Here is a 20,391-nt window from a genome sequence, read left to right on the forward strand (position 1 = left end):
TGCGAGTCTACCGGAGGGCGATCCTACATCTTCTCTTTTTTTTCTCTACCTCCGGTCTCGTTTCGAGTCTGCCGGAGGGACTCCTACACCTGACTACGGAGCGAGACGCACGAAGACGCGGGAGAGCGTACAAAAAGCTCGCAAACAAAAAAACATTTTCCTTTCCGATCTAAGTTTTTTTTAACAAGACTAACCGGGGGCCCCCTGAACAGAAAACCCCATAATTCACTCGCTCACCCAGAGCGAGGACACCAGAAAATCCCCGAATTCACTCGCCCGCCCCGAGCGAGGACACCAGAGATCATCCCATTCACTCGTTATCCCATAACGAGGACATCAGAACAACCTACCGCAGAAGGGTGAACCGATCTGCCACAGAACCTAAAGGCTTTCAGCCCATTATCTTTCTCACTTTCCAAAAATTTAACCCAAAAGTCACTCGCTCCCCAGAGCAAGGACACCAGAACCCTAACGCAGAGCCAGGATCTGCCACATATTGCATCAGCACTCGGTCAAATGCACGAGGCCAACAGCACCGAAGCGGGCCTAGCAATCAGGACTCCAATAGTTATAATTCATAAGAACAACGTACACGTCATGTAGGAAGTCTACAATAAAAGCTTTCCCAAACAAACATTAAGCTTACAAAGCGTTGATGTTGGTTCACAAATTGTGCAAACAAAATAAATGAAACCTCATAAAAATTTACTAAAAGAAAGCATGTTATAAGTGGCCTCCAAAAAGCCCTTATAACTAACAATTCTTTTTAGACGGATTGTCAAAAGGTTTTGAACATTGATCTTGAATACCTTTCAAAAGGTCTTCAAACATTTCTCCAATTAGGGTGAATTTCAGTTTAAGCATAAACACCGAAAGTCTGGGCTCACAATTTGTGTAAGAAAACCATTCCATTCATAAATATGTGCGTTCGTGCTAACGATAATCGAACACAGACCAGTATTATCAAACTACCGACGCACTAAAGTAAATACTGATTGTTGCCTTGTTTTAGAAATTTTATACATATTATAGTTTGTTGGAGAACTTGGTAGTTACTTGGGCTGCTGAGTAGCTTCTCACCCCATGTCGCCTACATCTTCGAATCATGCTATCTCAATGTCAAAAATTTCCCAATTCCGGACTTTTCTCCAAACCGCCCTATATTAGAGTGAGAGTGAAGAACACTTCATCCCGGAATGTATTTCATTAACAAAAATGCTTTGAACTTATGCTCGGAGAGGGAGTTTTTTTGGCAACATAGTGCATTTTTTGAATAAAAGTCCAACGTGCGGCATTTTCTAAACAATGTCTGAAAGAGTGACCAACCCAACATGACCTTATCAAGCACGAAATGTTCAGTAGAAACCGAATCATTTCCCCCACGACATATTGGCACTTGCAAAACCATTATCATTACTACTAGACTACTAGATTCGTCCCGCTTACTGGATTACGAATGGGAATTTCAAAAAAAACCCCAATCAAGAAAGGAGTCGTTTCGTAATTTCACATAAGTCAAAAAAAAAATTTTTTTTTTGGAAGTGGGAAAAAGTTCCCTAACCTTGAGCAGTATCCAGTACCCCTTACCACGGGTGGGGGGAAGTGCCAGACTTACAAAAGGTCGCTGAAAGCGGGAGTGCATTCCACCGGGTGGATACTTCCCTTACCTCGAACAGTATCTGATACCCCTTACCACTGGTGGGGGGAAGTGTCAGACTTGAACGAGGTTTTAACAAAAAAAAAAAAACCGACTAATGTTATTTTTACAACTTTACGCAGTATCTGCTACCCCTTACCACTGGTGGGGGGAGGTAGCGGACTGCCGCAAAGCTTCCCGGTTATTTTTCGCGAAAATGGGATGAGTTGTTGATCACAAAAGAAAAAAAAAAGGGAAAACGCTTCTCAACAATGAATTAAAACAGAACCAGAAACATTACTAATGGTGTTCCACTTTTAATTTCATATTTTACCTTAAACGAAAAGAATTCATACGTTTATGATAGGGAGCATGAGGATCATCTATGTCGTATCTCGGACGACGCCAAAACCTAGTCACCATTTTGGCTAACAAATAACCTTGCGTCGAGTCTTGTAAAGATAGGTATACTTTTTGGGACGTCCTGAATGTGTTCGTATCCAAATGACCCAGCCCAGGCAATTGAAATATATGTACGTATATTTTCAAGGTTCATGTTGTTTAACAAAATCTTGAAGTAATTTCGATATTTGAGGGTGATAGGGAATTTTATATTTACTTATAACTGTAGCAGCTAGACACTTAAGATTCATAAAATTCATTAGAGGTATTGTATTGGCTGGATTGCTTACAAAGTGAATGAACGCTCATTCCGATTTATTTGGTTGATCTAGGTCCCCGCCATGTTCCAATAGCAACGATATAATATCATTAGAATAGTTATATGGCTGCACAGCAACATTTAGTGGCGTTGATTTGGCCTCATTTTTGGCGTTAACATTCATTCCACAATCGACTAGTAGCTTAATAACTTTTGCATTTGGAAACACAATCGTTAAATTGTTCTCATCATTCAAGTCACCACTCTTTATAACACTCAAGCGAGATACACACAAATGTAACACTGTGTCGCAAGTGAAAGCCCTACGCACATTCGCGCGTACTAAATCTCGCACAGAACAAAATACCCATTTTTTCTGTTCATGCGTTGTTGCTGTACTACTTACTACTCATTGCAACCAAATATAATAAATTTTTGGCAAATTGAATAACTTCTGTTCCGCCCAGTTTTGAGGTGCCGTACACGCGATCCACAAATGTTATAGGTACTTCACCAATACTGAAGCAATGTTGACGTGCGCGTACTAACATTTCCACTTGAAAGACATAGCCTTTCGAAACACAACTGGCAATACATTTCTCGAGCACGTCCTTTCTATCTAAACGAAATGAACCAGTTAAATCCGACGCATTGGGACGCAGTAGAATTTGCGAAAGGAAGTTAGCTCCGCGAGATATGAGTTTACGTTTGAAGTCCCAACCGAAAACCCCACCCTCACCTCTATACCGTGTACCTGAGACTATATCATAGTCCTTTGTAGCTTGAAGCTCAATGAATGCGGGAATGAATCTAGGATGATGGCTCAAATCCGCATCCACTATTATAATAAAATCTCCAGTGGCGTGTTTGATACCGTTGATGTATGCAGTACCAAGACCCAGTTTGGATTCGCGCGGTCGCAGCACTATCGTCGGTTCCCCATAGATTTTTATAGATCCTAAGCTAAATCTAAAGTTCCATCTGGACTACCATCGTCAATTACTATAACTTCATATTTGTAACCACTTTCGCTGAGGTATTTGACAATTAGCCAAACTATAATTGGCAAATTTTCTTTTTCATTATATGTGGGCAGTAGAGCACTATATTTATGACCACTTGTAGGCATTTTATTTTTAAGTTTGTTGCTTATAATTAATAACTTACTGGGGAAAACAAAACAAAACTGCGAGCTGCTGCGTGTTGTTCGAAGTAGGAAATTCCACATCAGCCTGTGCTGGACAAGGACTATTTTTTTCGTCGCATTGCAACAAAAGAGGCTTCATTAAACATACCACGTAATTGCTTTTGCAGTATGTGTTCCACCAAGTTGACACTTTCTAGGCGTGGGTGATCGCTGTCGCCGAAACTCCGCATTATGTCGGAAACTTCTGGTAAAAATGTGGCTGGTAAATCATCTCCTACGGCGCCGGCTGCTGGTCCGGCCACTATTGCCATTTTTTTGCCACCGCCATCCACCTGAAAAAGAAAAAATAAAGAAAATGAGTTAAAAATCTGAAATAACCTAAGAAAATATTTATTTCAGTAAAATTATTGCAAAATATTTTACCACTTACCTTTTTTGTCCAGCAACGCGTAAAACTCCACATGAATTGAAGCAAAAAAAAACGGTAAAATAAATCTTTCGATTCATTTTTTTTTGCTTCATTCTCTATACTGGAATGTTCAAACCAGTATGTATGTATGTATGATACATACAAGAAAACTAGAGACGACAGAGTTGCCATGCTACCCAACTCGACCACCCAATGGTGCGTTTCTTGTTTGCGTCTGTATAAGATTAGAGAAGACAACACAAGGTTACATCACAAGAGCAACCCACTTCAGTGGCGAAGACGGCGATGCACGGAGAGCGCTGCGGACGACGCATACCGCTTGGGGCAACTCCAACACCTATACGGGTAAAATTGCATATGCCCATTTAGATGGGCAATCAAGCCGCCAAACGACCGAAGATGCCGTTGGCACACACGACATCGATACCCCCCCTGAGGCGTTGGACCCTGTGCTGGCTGCTGTTCCAACAACACGTTCTCCTGCGCCTGATGGAACTTGGCGTACCAGGCGGTGGTGCTCCCGCGTAGTTTTACCACCAGAGGCGTCTGCAGGGCCCGGAGCACACAGGGCCTAACTTGCCGAAATACCTCCCCCACCGCCTGCTGCACCAACTCGTCCGGCGCGTGGCAAATGTAGGAGCCCCTCCGCCGCTCCGGGTATTGTACATCCGCCACCACCTGGATTGGCTCCTCTCCCCCAGTCTCCAAACACACGAGAAGCATTTGCATCGGTTCCATCTAAAAAAAAAAAAAAAACAAAAAAAACCCATTAGAAAAAACTATTAAAAATCAGTGAGGAACCCGTCATACTTACATTTAAACAGCTTGAAAATCCAAATAACAATGTGGTGAGGGTAATTTATCCACCACAATCCTGCATTCATGTATCCTGGAAAATTCCTGTTACGGGAAAACAACTGGATGGCAACCCGCAATAACCACGGCAGCTTCATTAGTGCTGTCAGACTAAGGGCGGATACCGAACATTAAATGGACAAAATAAGTACCGAAAACCACACAAAACATCACAATCGGGACTGATGCGTCTTTCGTATTTTTGCCAATACGGGCATCTACTGCAGTACCAAGCAGTCATCCATAACAAATGAATTCAAAAAAAAGAGGAAAACAAAACAAAACCAAACCTCTCCTTGCACAAAAAATTTAACATTTTTTTTTACAAAGACATTTTTTTGTTGTCGTTGCTGTTACCCTTTCCGTTTTTTTTGGGTACTGTTTCTGGCTGGGGGGCAGGACTTGTTGTTTTTCAACAACAAATATCACAAAAGGTCATTATAAGAGCTCGGTGCAAAAACCATCCGAGTCCCGAAAGTAAAGAATCCCGACACGACAAAGTCCCGAAATTGGGAAAAGTCAACCTTTTCTACCGGCCTAGTGTGCTACTACCCCAGTGACCTAGTTTTTGTTTCAAGGGCAAGCAAATTCATATATGTATATATATATTCGCACGCCACAAACTCACCATACTAGCTGTCAACTAACCAATAAATACACGACAGGGCTGCATGCAATCTAATAATGATACGTGCAGATAGAACGCGTCGGGGAGAACGCATCGCCAATCTGCATGTAAGCACCGGCAGTTGGTACATGTTCCAATTTAATTATGATGTTCGCTATTCTTCATGAGCTTGCGCACAAAATTAAATACATACCTTTGTCAGCCTCTACGCTTCGGTTTAAACTCGGTTTATTCATACATTTTAACGTACGTTTGTTAAAAAACGCCACGCGTATCACGAAAACAAGTCATTTTGCGCGGGTGGCTTGGAATCACGTCCGCTCCAACCTCCCACACACCGCAATCTTGCCGGTTATGTTGAAATATATAAGCTGCTCGAAATCACAGCCCTAACTATTCTGCAAAAACGCTCTCGTCACTCCACGTCATTTGACTAGTCATTTTACGGTGACAGGTTACATTCGTAGTCACATTTGCATGGGCGTGGGTAGGTTTGTGACCAGGTGTTTTGTAGGGTAATAATATAATACACAACTGACGAAATACATGCGCTGCGGCGAAAACGCGCATCACCCAACCAACCTCATGGCCACTCGCCCTGGCACATCCATAAAATTCCACAGTCGCCCTGAGAGCGACACGACACGTTATACGCTGGAACGGAGACCTTGGCCTCTTCGTCCAGCCCAGAAAAACCTCAAAACCTTCGAGTCTGGAACGGAGACCTCTGCCTCTTCGTCCAACCAACAAAAAAAAAAACCGCAAATCTGGAATGGAGACCTCGGCCTCTCCATCCGGAACGACAAAAAAAACCAAACAATAACAAAATGGTGCCACTCTGGAACGGAGACCTCGGCCTCTTCGTCCAGCCTTACTGGCCATCGACAATACAAATGTTACATTCTGAACTTCTATATTTAAGAATTATGTATAATTCAATGGCAAGAAATATTCACTTCACTGTTAATAACCGCTAATTCTTTCATCTTAGCTCAGGTGGCATGCTAAGCAAGTCGGAAAGGATTCCCGGCCATTTTGCATCGCAGACGAACTCCTCATTTAGATTAAGTTTAGTGTGTAAGTCTTATAATAATTTTTCTCATTTCAGCGGAGGTCATTGGCGGAAAACGATGTTGCGTATCGCAAGGGGGGCCGGCATGTTTAGGCAGGATGCCTAACTTTTCCGCATCTGATTGCGACCCCCCCAATGCAACTCTGCAAATCGATACTCGAATTAATTTATAACCACCCACACCATCACCCTCATGCATGTGCATGCATGTACATGCACGTGTATGTGTGCTTTTAGTCAGCACTCATGCATATGCATGTCGGGGTTGATGTGTGGGTGCCTTTCCCCTCCAAAACGGAGGATTTTGCGGGTCAACGGTTGTAGCTTGCTATACGACCGGCCTCTTTGATTTCAACAGCCAACCAGCACGCATCTGCCGCCAACGATCTCCACTGTTTTCCAGAATATATTCAGGTAATATTGTAACCAGGTTATATATATATTCACATAATAAATTACATCCATTATAACGAGAAATCTCGTCTACTTTCTTATTTCTCTATTTACACACGCATATTCCCACTGAGATCGACCCGGTGCGCCCACCTCTCCAGGATTAGACGCACACCGGCCGAACAATGATAGTGGTCGACTTCAGAACCGACGATTTTACTTGGAATGGACTTGCAAATTCTACTCCTGTTGTACAAAAGGGGAGTGAGAAATTGTAGCGCTCAGGTGGTAGAACTGCCATTATTTGCGTGTACGTTTTCTGTTTGAAAAGCGTGCACGATTTGCATTAGAAAATGCATTTTTTAATGAGAGGCTTTAGTTTTGGTACGTAGTACTCTTGCCTCACCATTTGGAGCATTAACCGCATTTCTGCATGAAGGAGCAGGCGGGGTAAAAAGTCCAGATACAACTGGCAGAGCCTTCAATCCGGAGGAAGGATTAGTGGACGCTTCTCGTTGTATTGCATTGTAGAATGTTCCAATCGGCCACCGATACGTAGGAGTCCGTATCCATCCAGAAATGGATCAAGAGCCAGAAGGGAACTCTTTTTGCTTATTGGCATTTTGTTTTGTAAGGCGCTCTTTTCCGCCCCGAAATGGCGAGATTGTGCCATTGCCACAAGCCGCGTTTTTACATGTTACAACTCTTTGTACGTCAGATGGGGATTATGTGTTGTTTCCACCGATTTGGATTTGTTGCAGGCATTGTTCGCAAAGCGGAACACGTATGCAGTCACACGGAGAGCTCGAGAGTATGAGTAGAAGCGTTGGAGAATATAGTCCTCTTCCTCGAGTGCGTGATATGCTTCGACCTTGCGTTTCTCGGGTGGAAAAGCGCTACCTGCTTTCGGTTTTGGCCATGCCGAAATGTGGCAAGAAAGCCATTGTGGTCCGTGCCACCAAAGTGAAGAGCCTATCAAATCATGCGGCTTGCAACCACGTGTGCCAAGATCAGCAGGGTTGTCTTGGCTAGATACGTTGCGCCAAGTGCCGCTAGGAAGATATTCTCGAATTTGAGAGGTACGGTTGGCCACATAAGTTTTCCAGGTCGATGGAGATTTTTCTAGCCAGGCTGGTACAATCTCAGAATCTGACCATAAGAATGTGTTGCATGTGTAAGTCGAGCTGTTTTCCAACAGTTGCAGCCAGTTTGGCGAGTAGGACTGCACCACAAAGCTCTAAGCGGGGTAAGCTTACAGTTTTTATGGGGGCAACTTTGCCTTTCGCAACCAAAAGTGAAGATTTTATTTGGTTGCCCACATGTGTGCGGATGTAAATCGCTGCGCAATATGCTTTTACCGAGGCATCACAGAGCCCGTGGATTTGGGTGTCTTGCCCTGGAACGACATTAACCCATCGAGGGATTGCGATGTGGCAAATGGCTGGCAGATTTTCTGAGAAATGTTGCCATTTTGATAATGTTGCGGGCTTGGCGCTTTCATCCCAATCGCTGCCATCCAGCCAGATTTCTTGGAGAAGCATCTTGGCCTGGATCGTAACTGGCGACAGCCATCCTGCCGGGTCAAAAGGTTTTGCAACAGAGGATAAAATTTGTCGCTTTGTGACCGCATTTTGGGTGTGTTCCGGCAGGATGGTGTATGAAAATTTGTCCGTGAGCGCGTTCCATCTAATGCCAAGAGTTTTGGTATTGGAAGTGCTCTCAAATTTCAAGAAGTTGGAGTCTAGAAGATCCTCCTTCGGAAACTGTTCTAATATGGCCGGGTGATTAGCCGTTAATTTCTTTAGTATGAAACCAGCTGATTTTAGGGCGTTTATCACTTGAACGAGTGATTCAGTGGCGTTATCGATGGTATGACTTCCGGATAGGATGTCGTCGACATACGTTTGTGTCTTGAGAATTGTTGCAGCCAACGGGAATGTCGCTTTCGTGTCATCGCATAGTTGATGCAACGTACGAATAGCGAGATATGGTGCACAATTGACGCCAAATGTAACGGTTTCCAGATTGAAATCGCTAACAATGGAGTTGGCTGATTTGCGAAATAGGATTCGCTGAAAATCTTTGTCGTCCTCGTGTATAAGGATCTGACGGTACATTTTTTCAACGTCTCCATTGAACACATACTTATGCATGCGCCACTGTAGAATGAGTAGCATGAGATCTGGTTGGAGTGTATAGCACGTCATTCAGGGATTTTCCTGACCAAGATTTTTTAGAGGCGTTGAAAACCACACGAACTTTGGTGGTGACCTTATCTGGTTTGACTACCGCATTATGTGGCAAGTAAAATGAGAAGACCTTGCCATTCGAAGTTATTTCGCATGGGTCGGTAGATTCTATGTGATCAAGGTCGAGATATTCTTGCAACACATTGTTGTGCATTGTACCTAACTCCCCCTTTTTCTGAAGCGATCGCTCCATGCTGAAAAACTGCTGCAGAGCAGCCGAGCGGGATTTGCCGGGGAGAGTTTTTCAGGAAACTCTTCCTTGAATGGAAGTCGCACAATATATAGACCGTTTGGTGCACTTGTCGTTGTTGTTGCGTATATCCGCTCACACGCTTGATCCTCGGGGGATATCTGTGGAGGTTGTGGAATTTCCTCCGCTTCCCAAAATTTTCTCAGTTGAGAACTGAGTATCTCGTTTGACGCTTGGACTTGCGTCGAGAATGACACAACATTTTCAGTTATTGGACCACTGAGAATCCAACCAAAAATGGTTTGTTGGGCAAGTATGCTACCGCCAACCTTTTTTATACCTTCCAGCAGAATTTGTGGAAGTATGTCGCTGTCAATGACCATGTCAGTCTGATCCGGTATGTGGCAACTGGGATCAGCGAGCTCAAGGAGTTTGAACTGCTGCCAGATTTTGCGACTATGGTGGATGTTGGCAGATTTTTTGTCAGTTGCGGCAACACAATGGCATGCGCCTTTATCCTTTTCATGGCCTTGAATGCAACCAGTGTCAAAGGACAAAGCTTGGAGCACTTTTGTACGACTTGTCCACCCATGGCAGAGATTTCGAACTTTGAATGTTCGAATGGAAGTTTCAACCGTTTTTAAACTTTCGAGGAAATGAAAGTTCTTTCCGAGCCCTGATCAATAAGGGCTCTCAGTTGAAATAATTCCCCTTCGTGTTCGACTGCGACCATAGCAGCAGGAAGGAGAATTTGGTTATCATTGGCTGTATGCAATGATTGAACCGGTGCGTGTTTTGAACAACACGGTAGCTCGCTAGAATCGTAGCTATTCTGCGTTTGTCGAACGGGAGATGTTGAATCAGCAGTTGTGTGCTGTACGTTTGGTGCATTCGTTCGCGGGGTGGAACGTTGAGCTTGTGGGCTCGCATGCAACAGCGTGTGATGACATGTCGAACAAGACCACTTGCTCGTGCACTCATTGATGATATGAGTGCTTCTAAGGCAGTTTGTACACAGCTTAGCTTGTTTTACGAATTGTGTCCGGTTTTGCAAGACATTCGTTTGAAACGTGGACAGAATCTAATAAGGTGCGGGGAGTTGCAACATTGGCAAGTTTCCTTTTTAGATTCTGCCACAAGGGCTTGCGTCCTGTTGTAGGACCTGTTTTGCGCAGAATTTTGATGAGCGACTGGTTTTTGTTTGCTTGGTTGAAGCCTATTGACCTTTTCAACGACTTCATATCTCGAGGTGAGAAAGTCGTTCATTTGTAACCATGAGGGTAGATCTCTTCGAGAAGAGAGAGACTGTTCCCAAAGTGACAGGGTTGTTTCTGGGAGCTTTGATGAACAAATGTACACCAGAAGCGGATCCCAACTGTCTGTCGTAACTCCTTGGGAGTGAAGGACGGATAGGCAGTTGTTGATTGTATTTTGCAATTTCTGAAGTTGCTCACTGTTTTCGGATGGAATAGTGGCAAGAGTCAGTAGGGATTTTATCTGAATCAAACATGTCACCAAAAGCCGGCCATTCTTCATAGCCACCATAAAAGGTCTTCGTGTCGCATGCTGGGACTTTGAGGTAAATATTTGCCTCAGCCGGGGGTTGTTCCACGCGGGGTGGTGGATTTGGCGTTGCGGCGCATTGTTTGCCTTGTACTGAACTCTTAAAATCTTCAGGGAAACTTTCGTCTGGTTTCGAAAATTTCAGATCGTAAACTGATTGAAGTCGTGCCCAATAATCATCTAGTGATTTGTTCTTTATCATGAGATACGATTCAGTGTGATCCTGAATCGGGGTTTCGTTGAATTTTGCACAGTATCTCATCAGATTGTCACTTTCCGCGATGAACTTTTGCGCGGATGGGTCAACTTATTTACAAACACTTTTCACTTATATATACGTGTAAATATACGTGTGGAAATAAACGTATATTTGTAAATTACTATTATATACAGGTATGTATATATTAGAAAATAATAATATGTACTTGAAGTTTGTATGGATATTTTTTTTTGAAAGTTCCTATAGGGACGAAAATATCTCAAACTTAGTTTTGTACGCCAGAATAAGTACAAATGTACGTGCGCAATAGACAAACGTATGTATTGTCACGGATATTAGCATCACAAAGTTATCCCATCACTAAGGTGATGCTAAGGCCATGCCAAGCAGTATTTACGTTAATAATCAAATCAAGTATACACATATATAAGGCAGCCCAGAGAGATGTCACACACAGATGCATTTACTTATACGCCTATGTGCGCGCGAGAGACTGTAAACGACAAACATTCACATCAATAATTCAATCTCTATGTATCTACATAAACGAATAAATAATTGCGTCTACACATATGTACCATGTACGAATACGAGCAGCGGAGAGTCAATGCGCAAACACATGCATATATCTGAGAAGTTTGAGAGCTACTGGACTAGTAGATTCTGGAAGCGCCTAAAAGATGTATAAAATTGTGCAATTTTAGTTATAGCTGAGAAGTTTGAGAGCTCATGGACAATGCTAGTACATTCTGGAAAAATGCGAACGAGGAAACCAAAGGGTATAAAAGGCAACAGATGAAGAGGCGCTGTAATTCAGTTTGAGTTGAGCTATCAATCAGTTTGATTAAGCACGCGATCTGGCGGCCAATAGTAGAGTTTCATTTGAGTTATCAATCAGTTTGGTTATTAAGCCAGCGAGTAGCAAAGTATACATAAGTGTTATTGTGAAGTACTTTAATAAAGGCAATTTTTCTATTATTCAATATTGGAGTTATTTATTCAACAGTTTAGTGATTCGAACTTAGCAGAGGATTGCAAATAAGAGGATTTGCAGCAAATTCGTTACAATAGGTGTCAGAAGAGGAATTGTTGAATAAATTACAGAGGACTACAAGGACATGCAAAGTTCAGTGAATTGAAGATCCAGCAACTGAAGAAGGAGTTGGAGAGCCGTGGATTGAATACAACCGGCAATAAGATCGAACTTCAAGCACGGCTACGAGAGGTAATGGAGTTGGAAGGAATTGATGTGGACGAGTATGTCGTTTATCCCGATGTGGAAGAGCCAGCGACTAAATTGGAAGAGAAGATAGAGACTCCGAATCCATTGGCGAGTGTAGACACTAACGCGATACTAGCAGTGCTGAAGCAAATGTCGTCACAAATATCAACCGATATGTCAACACAGCTCGAAGTGCAAAAGACAGATATAACATCTCAACTGGAATCACAGGAGAACCGTATAACATCGAAGATTGAGGCACAAGAAACGCGTATGTCAGAAATGTCGACACAGATAACATCTATGATGGAAACACAATTGGAAGAACAGAAGACATATTTGGCATCTCAACTGGAAGCGCAAGAGGCACGTATATCTGAAATGTCGGCACAAATTTCGGAACAGGTATCATCGCAGCTCTTTGTGAAACTGGAAGAGCAGGATGCAAAAATTTTACAACTCGAGGACAAAATTGATGCCGAAATAGAAGCGTTAAAAGGTCGTATGGAGCAGTTACAACTAAACCGCCCAGCTGTTTCAGCGAGTAATCCAAAGGTAAAGACACCATCCTTTGACGGTTCTGTTCCTTTTCAGGTCTTTAAGCTACAGTTTGAGAAGACCGCAGCAGTGAACCAATGGAATGCTGAAGATAAAGTTGCAGCTCTGTTCGTGGCACTGAAAGGACCTGCCGCGGAAATCTTACAGACCATCCCAGAGTACGAGCGGAACCACTACGAAACATTGATGAGCGCTTTAGAGAGACGTTACGGAAGCGAGCATAGGAAACAGATATTCCAAATTGAGTTGCAAAACCGCTACCAAAAAGTAAATGAGACATTGCAGGAGTTTGCTTCAGATATTGAAAGATTGGCTCATCTTGCAAATGCAGACGCACCCGTGGAATACACTGAAAGGTTAAAAATCCAGAGCTTCATAAATGGCATACGAGATGTGGAAACGAAGCGGGCTACATATGCGAATCCAAAACTAACGTTTGCTGAAACGGTATCGCATGCACTGACTCAGGAAACAGCCTCACTTTTGAGTAAGCCAGCGTACAAAGCTCATCGCGTGGAAGTGGAAAAGCCAGACTGGGTAGACGCAATTTTGGAAGCATTGAAGGGTACGCAGCAGAAGAACAATGATGCAGTCAAATGCTTTAAGTGTGGAAAGCCAGGGCATATTGCGCGTTATTGCAACACCAACCCTAACAGTTTCAACAATGTGGGTGGTCGTAAACGCAGAGCAGAAGGAGATGAGCAAATCTCCAAGACAAATCAATCGTTAAACTAAAGCGAGTCAGCAGCAAGGGGCGACAGCTGACTCCCTCAATTGAATGCCCCATAACCTCTGTCTCACAAATTGGAAGAAGGTCGAGCAATCTTACTGTCGGAGGACATGTGGATGGAAAAGAACGTTTACTGACTGTAGATACGGGTGCATCTCATTCCATCATTCGAGCGGATTTAGTCAACAAGAAGATAAGACCATTGCATGGAGCAATATTGCGTACAGCCACTGGAGAAGACACCCAGGTAATTGGAGCAGTAGAATGTGAAGTAGCAATTGGGAACGTCACGGTACTACACAATTTTATGGTGGCAGGTATTGTTGATGAAATCATAATTGGAGTGGACTTCTTAATCAACCAAGGCATCAAAATCGATATGCAAAGCAAGACGATGCGATATAAGAACAAGGATGTGCCACTTAATTTCGGCTACGAGAGAGGCTACAGTAGTAAACGAGTGCTGGTGGAAGAGAGTCAGCAAATACCACCAAAATCAGAAGCAGTCATCTGGGCAAAGGTTGATGGAGATTGTGGGACAAACAAATTGTGGGTTGTCAAAGCAGCAAATAAATCAGCACTGAACATACTTGTAGGAAAAACCCTGGCTATGACAAAACAAGATGGACGTATTCCGGTAAGAGTACTAAATGAGTTCAAGTCACCATTCAATTTGACCAAAGGAGCTATTTTGGGAAGATGCCAAGAGGCCGAAGTAGTTATTAACTGTGAACAGCTCAGGAACACGTTTCATCTAGTAATACTGATCTTTCAAATGATATCACGGCATGGACGCATGGGATAGATGAAGCCTATCAGAGTAAGGCAAAACAACTGCTCATAAAATACGCGAACATATTTGACCAGGATGGTTCCAAACCAGGCCGCACCAATGTTGTGAAACATCAAATTGACACTGGAGATGCGAGGCCGATCCGTCAAGCTCCACGTAGTGTTCCACTAGCGAAGCGGAAAGTTTTGAGTCAAATCATACAAGAAATGAGTGGCAGCGGCGTCATCGAACCATCAGCTAGTCCATGGAGCTCACCGGTAGTACTTGTAAAGAAGAAGGATGGAAAAATGAGGTTTTGCGTGGACTACCGGAAGTTGAATGACGTTACGAAAAAGGATAGCTACCCGTTGCCAAGAATTGACGACACTCTGGACTCGCTATCTGGTACGAAATGGTTTTCCACACTGGACTTGAAAAGTGGGTACTGGCAAGTTGAGGTAAAGGAGAAAGATAAAGAGAAAACAGCCTTCAGTGTCGGTGATGGTCTTTGGCAATTTACAGTGATGCCTTTTGGACTTTGTAATGCACCAGCTACTTTTGAGAGACTCATGGACCAGGTACTGAAAGGACTACATTGGAAAACATGCTTGGTGTACCTGGACGACATCATCGTATTGGGCAAGAGTTTTGATGAACATCTTAAAAATTTGGAGGAAGTTTTCCAGAGAATAGCTGGCGCTGGTCTGAAGTTAAGTCCCAAAAAGTGTACGCTGTTTAAAAAGGAAGTAAATTATTTGGGCCACAAGGTAACTACAGAAGGTGTCTGTACAGCGAATGAAAAGATAGAGGCAGTAAAGGATTGGCCAAGACCACAGAACCTACATGAATTGAGAAGTTTTCTTGGGCTGTGCACATATTACCGCCGATTTGTACCAAATTTTTCCAGCGTAGCCCATAGAAAAAACAAAGCTTTTGAATGGAAGAAGGAGCAAGAAGTGGCTTTCCAAACATTGAAGGAGCGTTTATGCACTGCCCCAATGTTAGCATATCCGCTTCCAGGAGCAACATTTATTCTAGATACAGATGCGAGTGGATATGCTATAGGAGGCGTTTTATCACAACTGGTCGATGGACAGGAGAAGGTAGTTGAATATTACAGCCGTTCGATTGGAAAACCAGAGAGGAACTACTGTGTTACGCGGAGAGAGCTGTTGGCATTGGTAGAGTGCATTAAACATTTTCACAAATACCTCTACGGCCAGCGATTCCGTGTCAGGACAGATCACGCAGCGTTGAAATGGCTTCTGCAGTTCCGTAATCCGGAAGGACAATTGGCACGGTGGATCGAGCGACTACAAAGCTACGACTTTTCCATTGAGCATCGAAAAGGTAGTACCCGTGGAAATGCTTATGCAATGTCACGAAGATCATGATAGATGTCCGGCTAATGAATATAACATGTACAGATGAATGGGACAAGGAACAGCTAAGAAAGTGCCAGCTAGAAGATGCAGATCTGTCACGTGTTATGCAAGGGCTCGAACGAAATGAAAGACCAAACAGAGAAGAGATGTCAGAGAGAGTCCCATTGCTTCCCAAGGCAGTCGGTTCTATGTACCGGAGCGATTCGGGATTTTTCCCGACCAAGGACTGTCATTTCAGTGTGACCCCATTTAATTTGTTTCGTCCCTCCCACAAATTGTCATCCTCCCAGCAGCTCCTTGCAGCAGGACTGCTACATATTCTCTTACTCCGGGAAGGTATCGAACCCAATCCGGGTCCGTCTCCTGACCCCGGTCCTGAGAAATGGTTTTGCAGCATTTGCCAGAAAAGAATCTTTTTAGGACGGTCATACTCTGTTCAGTGTGTCTCGTGCAAGGGATGGTTGCATCGGACAGGTTGTTCTGGGCTTGATCCCAAAACCCGACGTCCACGTAACTTTTATAAATCTTTTGTGGCTCCTTGCTGTTCACGCCCAAGGGCGTCCCGTAGTCTACGCCTAAGCGCCCCTCCACTACCTTCCAGCAGCCTCGCTGCTCAGCAAGCCACAACAAGTACCCGCTGCTGCTCGCGCCCCACGGCGCCAACAACTCAAACAGCTGATACCACTCATAACTACTACCTTCGTAGTAGAGCTGGTAGCAATGCTGAGCATCAGCCCCTGCCCCCGTCTTCTTCTCCCCCCCTCTTTTCCGGCAGCAATCGTGCAGGTCAGGGAAATAGACTCTTAGTCCCTACCTCCGTTTGCATCGTCTGCCAGCACAGAATATATAGGTTTGCGACATCCGCTCAATGCAGCTCCTGCCTTGGGTGGTGCCACTTTCCTAACTGTTCTGGTCTCCGCGACGGCAACCCCTCGACGGGTTTCATCGCGCCATGTTGCCAGGTCGCAAACCCAAATCATCCGGGTACCCCAATGCTTGCCCAAGGGCGCCCAGTCCCAAGGCCACAACAGCAATTGCGTCCTGGCCTTCCACAACCTAGGTGTAGTCACCCGTCACTTACCCCTAGAGTGGCGGCGTCACCCCTCATGCACTTCAGAATTCTGCAGTTAAACTGTAATGGACTAACTGGGAAGATTACGTAGATAGCCGATTTCATGAAGCGGCACAACATCCGCATTGCTGCGATTCAAGAGACTAAACTCACAACAAGATCTGCATTGCAGACCTGCTCTGGGTATAATGTCCACAGGAAGGACCGCGAGAGCGGAAATGGAGGCGGCCTCGCGTTTATTATACACCACTCTGTGCAATATCATATATTTGATCCTGGCATCGACCGCAGGGACAATGTCTTAGAACGTCAAGGCCTATCTGTCCGGTCAGGCGATGCAAATCTAGAAATCATCAACATCTATATCTCTCCTGTCACCTGTTTCCACAGTGGATACCGCCCTAAAATCGAGGCCTTACTCACTGGCAACAATCGCATTATCTTAGGCGATTTCAATGCCCATCACGACCTATGGCATTCAAACTTGCGGGCGGACAGTAAGGGTGAGCTGTTGGCGGATCAAATAGAAGAAACGACGTTCTGCACAATAAACGGAGACGCCCCCACACGTATGGTGGGAAGCTGTCATAGCTCGCCAGATATCTCAATCGTGAGCGCAGAACTCGTAAACTGCGTCAACTGGCAGCCGATGGTAACATTGGCATCCTACCACCTGCCCATACTTATTTCGTTCGAGCGTACCGCCGACATTATCGTCACCGAAAAACGCACTTTCATAAACTTCAAAAAAGGAAAGTGGGAAGAATATAAATCTGCAACAGACAGCAGCTTTGCTGCCCTCCCTATCCCGACTGATGCCCGCCAATGGGAGCGTGCCTTCCGTAAGGTCATTGAATCCGCCTCGGCACATTTCATTCCCGCCGGGAGAATTCCCGAAATCCGGCCCCACTTCCCGGCGGAGGCCGCGAACTTAGCGAGGGAACGCGACCTTATAAGACAGCTTGACCAAGGCGACCCCCAAATAAGGGATATAAACCAACGCGTCAGATTGCTTGTGGACGAGCACAAGCGGGCGAAATGGGAAGAGCACCTAAGAGGTTGTAACCTCTCTACCGGTGTAGGTAAACTTTGGTCCACCGTAAAGTCCCTATCGAATCCGACTAAGCACAAAGAAAAAGTTTCCATCGCCTTTGGCGATAAGGTGCTGTCGGATGCGGAAAAATGCGCGAGCGCTTTCTGCCGACAATATATAATGCATCCTACGTTCGACAAAGATAGACGGAGAGCCAATAGACACGCACATAAACACAAATTCAGCGCGTCACCAATCACCATCACCGCTAGAGAGGTTGAGGATGCCATTGGTCGCGCTAAACCATCCAAAGCAGTGGGCCCAGACGGCGTAGCCATGCCGATGCTTAAAAACCTAGGGAAAGAGGGTTTCAAATATTTAGCGCATGTCTTCAACCTGTCTCTCTCCACCTTTGCCATACCCGAGAAATGGAAAATGGCCAAAGGTGGTCCCGCTACTAAAGCCTGGGAAACCAGCTAACGTAGGTGAGTCATATCGTCCGATATCTCTCCTATCGCCAGTGGCAAAGACGCTTGAAGCCATTTTGCTCCCTTATTTCCAAGCACATTTGCAGCTAGCCCCTCATCAGCATGGCTTCAGAAAACTCTATAGCACTAACTCCGCGCTAAATGTCATTAGCACCCAGATAAATTGTGGTTTGAATCAATACCCCCACCATAGAACAGTACTCGTAGCGCTAGACCTATCAAAAGCCTTTGATACGGTCAACCATGGCTCATTACTGCAAGACCTGGAAGGGTCTACCCTTCCCCCATGTCTTAAAAGGTGGACCGCAAATTATCTGGGTGGTCGGAAGGCATCGGTGCAATTCAGAAACGAAACATCAAAACCAAGGAGAATTAAACAAGGGGTGCCACAGGGTGGTGTCCTATCCCCACTTTTGTTTAATTTCTACATATCTAAGCTATCTTCACCACCGGAAGGAGTCACAATCGTTTCCTACGCCGATGACTGCACAATAATGGCCACAGTCCCAGGCCCAGAGATCGATGAGCTATTCAATAAAATAAACGGCTATCTCCCTGATCTCTCCAGTTTTTTCGCCTCGCGAAACCTGGCATTGTCACCGACTAAATCTTCCGCGACCTTATTTACAACATGGACGCCTCAAATGTCGACCATATTGAACATCCACGTCGATGGCACTACGCTACCGACTGTTCTACACCCCAAGATCTTGGGTGTGACGTATGATCAGGATCTACATTTTGGTGAGCACGCAACCGCAATTGTTCCGAGGATTCAGAGCCGTAATAAAATCCTCAAATCCCTTGCTGGCAGTACCTGGGGAAAAGATAAAGAAACGCTCATGACCACATACAAAGCAATAAGCCAGCCGATTACGTGCTACGCGTCACCCATATGGTCGCCAAGCCTAAAAACTACCCACTGGAAGAAACTACAGGCCTGCCAAAATACTGCTCTCAGAATCGCCACGGGCTGTCTTCTTATGTCCCCAGAACACCATCTGCATATTGAGGCGAGAATACTCCCCATCAGGGAGAGAAATGAGATGCTGACCAAACAGTTTCTGTTGAATACCCAGAAACCTGGGCATCCCAACAGACATCTGATTGACGAACCAGCACCGCCTAGGGGCCTAAGGAGTCATCTCCGTAAGCATTTTGAGGAAATACGGCACCTGAGAACCCAGCCGTATGAAGCGAAAAAACACAAGCAGGTCCTTGGTGAACTCCATAGACAGGCGTCGGACCTTTATGTCGGGAATTGCCCGGTGAATCCAGTACTTGAAGAAAAATATCCAGAACTCGCGGAAGAGGAACGCATACTCCCCAGTGAAACGCGTGTCACTCTTGCTCAACTTCGTTCTGGATACTGTAACAGGTTAAACTCTTACCTATCCAGAATCAACCCCGACATACAAAATGTATGCCCCGCTTGCAATGTGTCCCCACATGACACCAACCATCTCTTTAATTGTAATGTGGAACCAACGCCTCTAACACCCCTTTCCTTATGGTCCACCCCTGTTGAAACGGCAAGTTTACTTGGACTCCCGTTAGAGGATATTAATGACAATTTGTGATCGGTCGCGGCTATTAGGTGGGGCGAGCATTGCTACAACAACAACAACAACAGTCCCATTGCGAAGTCATATTGGGCACAGTGGAACAGTTTAGAATTGATATCCGGTTGCCTTCATCGAGTATGGGAGAGTGAGGATGGTAAATACAAGAATAAACTGATAGTTGTTCCCAGAAAGAGGATTCCTGACGTGCTCAGCGAGCTGCATAATGGTCCAAGCGGAGGTCATCTTGGAATCACGAAGACGCTAGAGAAGATTAAACAGAGATTCTATTGGGTTGGTTGCCGTCAGTCGGTCACTGAGTGGATTGCGAACTGCGAGGTTTGCAGCAGAGCGAAAGGGCCCAGAACACGAAGTCATGGCCAGATGAAGCAATATAACTCAGGTGCGCCATTTGAAAGGATCGCCATGGATGTCGCAGGTCCATTTCCTACTAGCAACCGCGGAAACATATACGTACTGGTGGTTATGGATTATTTCAGTAAATGGCCAGAGGTATACCCAATC

General features: G+C 44.7%; 1 protein-coding gene and 1 pseudogene across 9 annotated transcripts in view; both read right to left on the reverse strand.

Moving 5' to 3' along the window:
• The window catches only part of LOC137244275 (synaptic vesicle 2-related protein), a 2,198,928-nt gene that overhangs the window by 1,147,549 nt on the left and 1,030,988 nt on the right, over positions 1-20,391 (reverse strand). The gene's annotated exons all lie outside the window — the stretch shown is intronic.
• Positions 2,344-3,426, reverse strand: LOC137247328 (dolichol-phosphate mannosyltransferase subunit 1-like; annotated as a pseudogene).

The sequence above is a fragment of the Eurosta solidaginis genome, chromosome 3, assembly GCF_040869045.1.
Source record: "Eurosta solidaginis isolate ZX-2024a chromosome 3, ASM4086904v1, whole genome shotgun sequence".
Lineage (NCBI taxonomy): Eukaryota > Metazoa > Arthropoda > Insecta > Diptera > Tephritidae > Eurosta > Eurosta solidaginis.